This window comes from Aotus nancymaae, unplaced genomic scaffold (genome assembly GCF_030222135.1).
Source record: "Aotus nancymaae isolate 86718 unplaced genomic scaffold, 86718_ANA_hifiasm-v0.15.2.pri h1tg000014l, whole genome shotgun sequence".
NCBI classification, from domain to species: domain Eukaryota; kingdom Metazoa; phylum Chordata; class Mammalia; order Primates; family Aotidae; genus Aotus; species Aotus nancymaae.
Window position 1 is genome coordinate 12,874,145 of NW_026988425.1, and position 11,915 is coordinate 12,886,059.

Genomic DNA, 11,915 nt, shown 5'->3' on the forward strand with positions numbered 1-11,915 from the left:
GAGACAACAGATGCTGGAGAGGATGTGGAAAAATAGAAATACTTTTACACTGTTGGTGGGAGTGTAAATTAGTTCAACCATTGTAGAAGACAGTGTGGCAATTCCTCAAAGACCTAGAAATAGAAATTCCATTTGACCCAGCAATCCCATTACTGGGTATATATCCAAAGGATTATAAATTGTTCTATTATAAGGACACATGCACACGAATGTTCACTGTGGCACTGTTTACAATAACAAAGACCTGGAACCAACCCAAATGCCCATCGATGATAGACTGGACAAGAACATTACTTCTATGCTCTTCGTCCAGTAAAACAACCCTAGTCTAATCATGAAATGAACAACAGGCAAACCCAAATAAAGAAACATTCTAAGAAATTCCACATCGATATTCCTTAAAACTCTCAAGATTACCAGGAAGAAGGAACTTCTGAGAAAAGATACAGACCAGAGGAGGCTAAGAGGATATAATAACTAAATGTCAAGTGTTATCCTGGTTGGGATGGTAAAACAGAAAAAGGACATTAGCCAAGATGGAATGAAATCCAAAAACTGGCATCTAGCCAGTAAAAATATACCAGCTTTGTGACAAATGTAATATTCATTTCCTTTATTCTGACAAATGTGCCCAAGCAATATAAAAAATTAATAATAGGGGTAACTGAATGCAGTATATATGGGAACTCTCTGTATTCTGCAATTTCCTGTAAATCTAAAATTATTTTAAAATAAGCATTTGCATAAAATATCATTCAGAAGGCATCAATAGATTATACAAATGAAATTATAAAGGAAAGTTAGCCATTTCAAAAAAATGATTTTTTAAATATCTTTCATCATTTCATAGGATGAGGAAATTTAGGGCATGGTCACATATGAGAAGACAAGAAGGAAAAATAATATCTTTTCCAGGTAGAATTAAGTAGGGGCCATAGGGAAATACACAATTCACAATTAAAATTCAGAACTTAGAAAATTGCAGCTGTATCTGTCTTAATAAAACAGGCTTCTGTCTCTCCATTTGGAGATACTGCAAATTAAATAAAATTAATGAGCAGAAGACAATATGAATATCTATTCTAAATTTCATTTTCTAACAACTTGCCTTTGTCCAAATTCCTAGAAAAATTTAGATTACTCCAACAGTATTTTAATTAGCTACTTTGAAAGCAAGTCAGTACAATTAGGGGTAAAATCAACTTGACTGTTTTCTCCGTCCCAACAGTATTCTGACCCCCATTCTCAGTGAGGAATCAATCACATAGTGTTGTGAGAGCAATCAGACTGTCGCAATTTGTAGAAACAGACAATAACATGTACAACTAAAGTAAATTAGTTCATTTTTTGAAAGGATAATGTATTTCTGGTGCCCATGTAAATTCATACTGCACCTGGAAAATAAGTTTACTTACAGCACTCATAAAATAGCATCACTGCATTTGCAGTAGAAGAAAATCTATTTGTTACCAAGGAAAAAAAAATCACAATGTAACCTTTAAAAAGATGGAGAATAGTGGCATCTTTCTCACACTTGGAAAGAAGCAACCAATGCCTGCTGATAACAGGGCTTGCACTCAATTTGTTATAACAGGATAGCCATGGCAACCAGTCCTGATGATAAAATTTAGAGGAGGGAGAGGAAGATTAAGGTCTTTGGCTTGTAGACCAAATTTATTTTCTCCAACCATTAGTTCTAGAAAAGGTGAAAATACTCTGACATTTCTTTCCTCCCATCAATTTGTTAAAACCCAACTTCAATTTTACATAGATTGGTCATTCAATCCCATGCAGGGATCATTCAGATATCACAGGAAAGAATTTTGACGTCAATCAGACACTATTCCAAAATGACTCTACCTCTGTGTACCAGGAAGACATTACAGCAAGTAAACCATTTCTCGCTTGGTAGGAAGTCCCTTGTAAAAGGTTATAGATTAAACCTAATGGGAATGAGAAAACACCACTGTGATAAATGGTACTCCCCGGAGGGCTCCATTAACCCAGGCACAGTCAGCAGAAACATGGGACGAACCTCCCTTTACCCAGGCAATGGGTTACCTAGTGGTGCCTCTATAGTCCTTAATGTAGGAGAATATCCCAGAGTTGATGGATTCAGGAATGTCACTTGAATGAGAGAAATGACTCCTGATTCAGCATCACACAGAGAATTGAGATACAGCAAGTGTCTGTGACATTTCAAAAGCAATGAATGATGCAGTGATTTAAATGCTTCAATCAGCTCAAGTTTCCTGAGTAGTCAACCCAAAGAAGTGGTGATTATCTTTCAGATGTGCCCTTCTGTCCTTCTCGAAATGTGCTTAATTCAGTGATCTTCCCATTTGGAAAACATTGGGATTACTACCCTGCCAAACAAAGGCTTCCAAGTCCAAGTGGTCTGATGAGGGAAATGGGAAAGAAAATGTCTTCTCCATCTTATATGCGGTGTATGTGTGACACAGGTGGCAAATTCACCTGCTTAATATTGACTGGGTGAAGTTTCTGTTGCAAGATTTTTACACCACGCTTGTATTTAACTTCTCAGGGCCACTATGAAACATATGGCTTTCAAAAGCCTAAAAATAAAATGAAATAAGGTCACTTGAAAACTTAGATTTGGTAAAATAAAAAACATACTGACAATAGAGTAATCCCAATAGTAGTAAAACATCCCAAATTATACAATTTTTTAAAAAAGAGGTTTTGAACTTGGAAATTATTTGATTTAGCAGCTAAATATAACTTTGGAAACCATCATTCTCAGTAAAAGCAAAAAGAGGGAAAAAAGAAGAAAGAAGAAAAAATACACAGGACAATTCTGGCATTTCACTTTTCCAAACCACATTTTAACAGTCTCAAACTGTCATTAAGAATTAGCAATGGAATGAAACTAGAAACTCACATTGAGTAAATTAAATTATTTACTATGTTAAAAATGAAAACATTTTAATAGTACATAGGATGATGTCTGTTTTTCAAATGTAACCAGCAATTTTGTTTTATATTTAGGTGCCATTGATAATTTAATATTGATATCTTTAATATCCTGGATTAGGGGATCTTTAAAACACATAGATTTGTGTCTGGAATTACACGTGTCTTTATGCTGAAGAACAAAAAAAACAACAAACCTGCTAAGTATTTAATATTTTATGCTTAATTAAAAAATCCCACTGGAAAGATTTTCCTGGAATAAGATGCATAGTACAATTCACTTGTGCCCACATTCTGTGTGTAAAGCAGCCACTTTCCAGTCCCATTTACCCCAACATGTTGTACACTATAATTCATATGAAATATTCAAAATTATACTGTCATCAGAAACGAAGGAATTTAGAGAATGAACTTTCAACAATTTACAGAATGAACTTACAGTAACTGATTTCTTAACAGCAGAAAAGTTGTTTTGTATTACAAATAGAGTGTAGTATGAAACAATAGAAAAGTCTGTTATTTTTTCTGATTTTAGCTGATACTTTATTGGATCACTACATATTATAGTTCTTAATCCTCTCGATGCCATTTTTCTTTCTGCAAGCTATGTTCCACTTTTTTTCTAATTGACAAAATTTTTAATATATTTATCATGCATGTCATGATGTTTTGACATATGTATACATTGTGGAATGGCTAAATCAAATGAATTAATATATGTATTGTCTCACATACTCATTTTCTTGTGGTAAGAAATCAATATCTACTCTCAGCAATTTTCAAGTACACAATATATTGTTGTTAACTATAGTCACTATGACATACAATAAATCTCTTGAACTTATTCCAACACTCTTAATATTTAGTTTGGAGAACCTCCCTCACTCCCAGGCATTTCCTAGGTGACATTCTTCACATTAAGTGTAGGTGAGGCAGAACTCTGCTATAACATTCCAGCTCATTAAACTTTTTAAGTTATTTTTATTCAGTAAATTAGATACCTTTCCTAAAGTTTATTTTTGGATAAGCATAATAACCATTTAAAAAATGTTTATTGTGTCTTGTTACCCAAATGAAAAAGTGTACATTAAGTAAAATTATACATTAGAGGGTTATTACAAAGTAAAAACTGATGGCACCCCCAACTAATTACAAACTAAACAATTGTCAGAACTTTTAACATGACACCACATTAAATGATATGCTTTCCCCTGAATTGCAGGAAAATCATTTACTGTATATTTATCATTTGTTTTTATTGCACCTTAACATTTACAAGCACATTTCTTAACATCCCTAAACACTTTTAGTTTGGTTTTGCCTGTTTTACAAATCGATAATAAGTGGAGACATGTGTAATGTATATTTTTGTGTCTGGCTTCTATACTTAAATTTCATGTTTGTGAGGCTGTGTTTTTTTCTTTTCATTATTGCATGCATTACTCTGTAGAAATATGTAACAATTTATACATTCTGCAGAGCTAGATGACTGGATGATTCCAATTTTTGACCATTGGGAAAAAATGCACTATTAGCAATCCTCAGCATGTCTTTTGCTGTTTATATAACAATAAATATAAAATGTATTGACGTTTTGTCTGCCAAATTTTTGTCAAAAGGGACTGTACCACTTCACGTTTCCTAGTAAAATGGAAATTCCTTAACATCATCCTTAATATTAATTTTTCTGTATTTTAGAATCTTATTGAGGTCATCCGTATTTGTGAGTAGTTTGTGCATTGATTATACTGGTGATTTGTAAAAAAAAATTTGTTTTAAATGGAAAAAAGTTTGTTATACAGTTATTATGTTAAACATGAAAAATTGTGCTTTTTAATTACTGTATAACTATATATTTATAAAGATGATTCAAAGGCAAAATAATAATACTGATAATGAGTGCATAGTTTGTGGTCACTCATTATTTGATGCTATACAAAATTAATAATTAAAGTAGTGTGGTGTTTTTACACTGACCAAAAAGGAGTCTAACTGAAGAGAGTAGAGAGTTCAGCTGTAGACACAGGCGTGTGTTGAAACATGTGGCACAGCAGCCGTCACAGAGAAGTGAGGAAGGAGGCTTCTCAACAAATGGTGCTAAGACATTGGTTATCAATATACCAAATGATGAATACCTAGCTTATTCATTTCCAAATTACACAGACACAATTATAAATATACATTTGTAGATAGGTTGATACAAACATATTCATATGCATATTACATAGGTACATATATATATATACACTTATATTTCCTATACTGTTTATGGATTATTTTATTAGTTCTTAACCTAGAAGTATATATTGACTCTTTATAGTGTATATTTACAATTGATCAAATAAGTCTTTCCCTATTACTAATAGTTTGAGAAGAAAAATGAAAAATTTAAATATATTTATATCTTTTTAAGAAATATTTCAAACATTCTAAAATTTGATCAACATATATGAATGGAACATAATACATATGAATGGAACTTACTGCAATTCTAGTGCTGAGGGTTTTTTTAATGCTTTATTCGAGGTTGTTAGATATTTACAGACTTTATCAAAATATATTTTAATTTTAAATTTAATATCAGATAAATTAACAATATAATAAAAATGAAAAAAGTATATTTGTATGTTTATCGTACATTTGGGTAGGAAATAAAATTATTTACTGAGGATATAAGTCAATGGAAAATAGATGTAAAAATTATAATAGTTTTTGTAAATGTATGTCCAAAATTATGATAAAAACAAATACAATTTTGCCACAAACAAAGGTCATAGAGCGGAGTAGTTTAGATCAGTGCGTCTTAAATACTCTTATGTTGAAGGACCATTCTTTTCTACCTACTCATGCTAATCTTTCTATGAAATAAAATAAAAATAAATTATTTAGAAATCTTACATTTTAAAAAGACATACACATTATATTTTATTATTATGTGCAAGAGATATAAACTTACTCATCCCATTTCTATAACATATTACAAATATGTAGTATAAGATTTACTTACTTAGTTCACTGTAAACACACAACCCATACATTACGGAGCCACACAGGTCTCTGGAACCCATAATCTCTGGTTTTGTCTGTGAGCAGGCTTATGTCCCTTTTCTGGTTCTTACTACGACTTGGAATAGATACATAAAGTCTTTCTTCTTCCATTTAATCTACTTTAAAATAAAAGTGAAAACTCTATTAGTATGATGTTCAATAAAGTAATTATTGCATAAGAATAACAACTAGCATACATGCATCCTTGGCATCACATATGCTTGGAATATATTAAGCAGGCAAATGTCTGTTTATAATTTTATGGAATAAACTTTATCAGTCAGAAGTAAAAATAAGGTGCTTGTCTTACTGTTACTTAGCAAGGTTTGTTTACTATAATTGCTCCTAATGTTTTCTAATGTGACAAGAAAAACGAGTGACTTTCTTGTGCATTTGTGAAAATTATAAAAGCAAACAGCCTTTGTAAAATTACAAGTTGGGTTCTATTTTACTTACTAATTTTATTAGTAATTTCTTTGATTGGATTTGCATTCATTTTTAACCTAATTTAATGCTAACTAATTGTATTTACTTATTCTTAAGGTTTTAGTATTTCTGCAAAAAATTTCTCTGATATGTAATACATTAACACTCTGCTGTTCTCTTACATTACTTTTAATATTATGCTATAGTTTAATATTATGCTATAGTTGTCCATACTGTTTTTTCTTTCAATATTATTGGCTTTCTTTATTACTTTCCTTTTTCACTAATAGAAAATATACATTTTTACACAGAACGCTTTTATTCACAGGTAATTTTTATGTATTAATATTTTCATTTAAAAGTTTAATTAATTTGTTATTTATTTTCTATGATGTAAGATGAGGAAACCTAGTGACCTTATTAGAAAGTAGCTAGCCAATTACCTGATTCATATTTATTTATTGTAAGTATCCTTTGTCTATTGGCTTTGAATACCTCCAATCAAATTTTATTTTAAACATAAAATTTTATATAAACACTTTAATTTTGTTACATGTAATAGCATTTACAATAATGTATCATTACAAAATTATTATAAAGGTTTTTATGTGTGTGTAGATGTGTGTGTGTGTGTGTGTGTGTGTGTGCATGATTACATGATAAAGATAACTTGCAAATACAGATGCTTCTTGACTTATTATGGAGTTACAACTCAAACCATCATATCATGTCAAAACGTATTTAATATACCTAATTTACAGAACATATTAGCTGTGTTGTCAACATAGGTCAAAACAGGGACAGGAAGGATTGATGAATAATGTGAGATTGTTCTCCTCTTCAGTCCACTTCAAAATCTGAATGATAGGTTACCTCCACAAAGAAAAAAACATTTTAACAAAGAACTGTGACTATTTAGGGAGTATCTCTGTGTAGCACAGTGACCAATAATAGAGAAAGGAAAAACTATCAGGAGTCAATCTCAGGTTAGAACCAATAGTATATGCATACATACTTACATAAATATATAAAAATAGATTTATATATATAAGCTTATATCTCTATTTATTTATCATCTATCTATCTATCTATCTATCTATCTATCTATCTATCTATTAAAATAGAGAGAGAGTTTAAACAACTGGCCCACAGAATAATGGAGGCTGGCAAGTGTGAAATTGCAGGTCAGCCAAGCCAGCAAGCTGGAGGCCCAAGGAATAGTAGATGTTGCAGCTCAAGTTCAAAGTTAGTCTATAGTCACTTTCTTCTTCTTTGGATGAAGTTAGTCTTTATCTATATAGGTTTTCAACTGATTGGATGAGGTTTAACCCCATCATGGACAATCTACTCAGACTGCTGATATAAATATTAATCACATCTAAGAAGTACTTTCACAACAGCATCTAGACTAGTGTCTGACCAAAAGCTGGATGCCATGGTCTAACCAAGTTAACACATAAAATTAACATCACAATGTTGTTGGGAATTATTTGCCCTGGAGAACTTTCTCACCTGTCCATTAAAGAATCAAAAGTGATTAGGGCTTAGTTTTGATCTTTCCCATTGATGTATTTTACCTGTAAAGTTAGCTGATAATCTCAGGGGAATCTTAGCTCATAGAAAAACTATACTTGTTTTCTGAAGACTACAATGGTCTTAAAGAAAAATAAATGCGCTATGAAATCTATAATAGAAAAATGCAGCAAAAATGTCACACAGAAATAAAAATTTTATGTAAGCATAATAAACACCTTCAAAAAGTCATACAGTATTATTGTAAATAAGAAGCAGGAATAACCTGATAAAATAATGAATCAAAGAGAAATTCCAGGTCTGAACAATATAATATTTTAAATAAAAACTCTGCAGATGGACTAATATGAAATGAATATAATTAATGAGCAAATAATTGAACTGGAATGTAAGACTGAGAAACTTCACCACATGTCATAAAGTTATGATGACAGGAAATATATGCAAAGTTCAACAACATGAGGTCAGAATTAGAAGAGAAAGCATTTATATGATGAGGACAAGAGTATTCCCTTATCATAAAATTGGAGTCCCAAAGGAGAGCAAAATTCAGAAGTATTTGAAGAAGTATTTATCATGGATCATGAATATAAACAGATGCAAGAGTTGAGACATAAAAGCCTTAAAGAATACTAAAAAAATAGATAACAAGATACTACAGTGGGACAGTAGATAGTAAAAGTTTTAAGATTCTTAACATTCAAATAAATTTATAAAACCTTCCAGATACCAATTATGAGTTAAGAGTAAGTGTTAATTTTGACTTTTTGATAATGATACTGAAAAAAGGCAACAATTATTTAATATAAAGTAATTGAAAGGGAAAAATACATGTGTTTAAACCGTTCGAACATCTTTGAAAGTGTATTCAAAAGGTTTTCTGTTTACTCTGTCTTAATGAGATAGTTATACATGTCTAGTATTTGATGAGAGAGAGAGAGAGAGATTGTGGAAATAGATGCACTACCTTCAAGCAGATAAGGTTATTAAGTAATTCCAACATAAATGTCAAGGAGTATATCTCATGCACTTTAAGCAGTCATTTGAAATAGGAGCATCTAGCACAATCTTAGAGAAGAAGCAAGTGTACTTAAATACAAGTCACTTCATAGCATATATTTTTAAGTGTCTGCTTTAATACCCCAACATATCTCTTTAATTCAGAAGATGAAGAATATACAAAGTGATATAATTTGGTGACACATTTTAGAAAACATTAAATAACAGATGAATTAATTATTTATAAAATTTGCAAAATGAGAATCTGGGTAAATCACTAATCAACTTTCACTGAGGGATGGCAAATTGTGTGAGTAAATGACAGCTGCTCAGGGCAGTTTTAGTGTGGTCTGGATTGGTTTCACTGGGGTTTCATGTGCATTTCACTATTCTAGGCTGCTTCTTCTTTTTTTTTTAAAGTCAGGGGAAAGCACAAAGGCAGTCCCCCACTACCACAAATTATGCAGTCAAGTTTCCCATATTTGGCGAAATCGCAGGGCTCAGCACATCCGGAGTGCAATGGATAAGCCTCGCCCTGGAAAAACCACCTTCGTGATCATGGTATCTCCCCTTCTAGGTGGCTTCTACTTCTTAATAGAAAGTATATCTTGATGCATGTGATCTGCAGGGACTTGCCATATTCACTCACCATTTTACAAAAGTAGCATTTCTAAGCTAAATGTATAAATTTCTATTTTTTCTCCATCTTCTGTTGTCTGGATGCTTATATCAGTTGCTTTTCAATCAACTGTATTATTTTTCTTCTGCATATTCATGAATTATGTTGGACAGCAGGATAAGGAAAATGTTGATTACAGTGTGTAAGACTGACAACTCCCCTCACGAATACTTTGTATTGTGCTTGGACCTCTGTAGGAAGAATAAATATCTCATTATTTATCAGTTAATTGGAAAATTATCTAACTTGAGCTAATTGAAAGTGTAGTTTATCCCAGGTCACCAACAACACAACTTCCAGTCTCAGGTTTAGTGGGTTCTAGTACTCAGAAGCACAATTTCTTCCTGTAAGACATTCCAAGGGCTTTTATAACCTTCACAATTTGGGAAAGAAATAATTATTTTCAGCGAAAAAGGAAGAAAAACATATATTGTTCTCTAATCATTTGCCATCTTTACTTTCTCTTTTCCATCTTTACTTTCTCTTTTCCCTGAATGGCAAAACACAAAAGAAAGCCTTGATAGCTTATATGCATACCTCACTGTCAAAATTCAACCATTGTTACCCTAAGAAAAAAAGACCCTTCAATAATATGAATCATGAAATTTCAGAGGCATTATATTTGGCAATACATCAGCATATAAAGACATAGATGTATAGAAACTTTCTACTGTTTTTACTTAGGAAAAATCAGTGGTGAGCACTGGAACATATTGTTAAGCATAAAATTAGTTTTCTTTCATAATGAAGCCACCGGAGAGACAGGATTTAAATTAATTAAAATGATTACATAAACCCATGCTTTTGTGAAGTGTTAGACTACCAATTGTCCAGAGGCAAAAGAGAAAATTATTCTTAATTTATTGTCATATAATTATCCTCATAAATATATTTACTGCTGTTTCTCTGGATTCCTAACAACCTAATTTTCTCTGTTGTCATGGGGAATTTTATTACTACCCATGTTGATTTCTTCATGGGAGAAGACTTAGATATGAGGGGAGTAGGCCTCAGGGATACATGGCAGATTTCATGATGTCCTGGTCAAGATTGTGATCTGCAGCTCACATGCTCACATTTATTGAACATTTTAAGAAGGGCCTATGTATTATGCAGTTGAATTATAAATCGATTATTATGCTGTATTGGGTGGGAGGTTCAGAAGATAAAATTTAAGTCAGTAAACAAAAAGACCAAAAACAAAAGGAAGCTTTGAGTTGTTATGCAGAAAATAAAGAGGAATTTTGAAATCTGTACATCACCAGATTCCATCTCCATCTCCCCCGTGTCCCTTCATCACTGCAGCAAAAGTAGGAGCTTCATTTTTTGTGGAGAATAAACAAAAACTCTCTAAAGCAAAGTCAAGTTAAGAATGAGGGTGCTGACTCAATTACAGAAATTGAGTCAACTCTTACGTACCAAATTCTGGAATTCTCAGTTGACTTTAGTAGAGCTCCCACAATACTGGCAGCCAAGACTATAGAAATTGGCACAGGATTTCTGTAACCAAGTGACCCAGCCAACCACTCAACCTGTGTTAGACAAATATCGCCAATCAGTTGAGATACTCAAACCACTTTTAAAGCCCCATCATAAATATAAACAGAAAAGCAAGTGCCAGTATACATCTGAGGAAGGCTGATAATATAAAGGAGACCAAAAGAAAAAATAAATATTTAAAGAAAAAAATATATATATAAGTCAAAGAAAAACTAGAAAGAGACAAGATATTCATATTCTCAGAAATAGAAGATAGGAACAATGAGTAGAAATAAAGAGCAAATGCAAATACACACAAAGGAGATATATATATATATATATATATATATATCCATATATAGAGATGTATATAAAATATAAATACACGCAAAGGATATATATATCTATACATATATTTTACACACACACACACACATATATATATCTATATAACTAAAATTTCAAAACAAAAACAGTGAGAAAAAATTTTTTACAGCTTTACATTTTTATATTTTTACTTCTTAAGATCTGGTTTAATAGAAAATAGCTGTCACTTTATATGTGCTGCTGTATTCAGTCTGTGGAAATACATTGTTTTTTGAAGTATATGAGTAAAATCTGACCACATCCAGAAAAGAGTTGGAAATAAATGAGCATTTTAATAGATTTTCAGATAGTAGTATTATTTTGGGATATTACATCAAAATTTAAGGGTGGTAGTTTCTTAATAGCTAGTTGCACTTTAGAAATGAAAGATATACTTTTGTACTCCACTACTTTAAAATCCATTGATTTATCTTGTGTTTTGAATGGATCT

At 31.7% G+C, this 11,915-nt stretch overlaps 1 non-coding gene across 1 annotated transcript; it reads right to left on the reverse strand.

Annotated features, from left to right (window-relative positions):
• Nucleotides 1-9,361: 9,361 nt before the first annotated feature.
• On the reverse strand, nt 9,362-9,525 carry LOC135275066 (U1 spliceosomal RNA). The gene has a single exon (XR_010342780.1). It is a non-coding gene; the product is annotated as a U1 spliceosomal RNA (small nuclear RNA).
• Between the last annotated feature and the right edge of the window lie 2,390 nt (nt 9,526-11,915).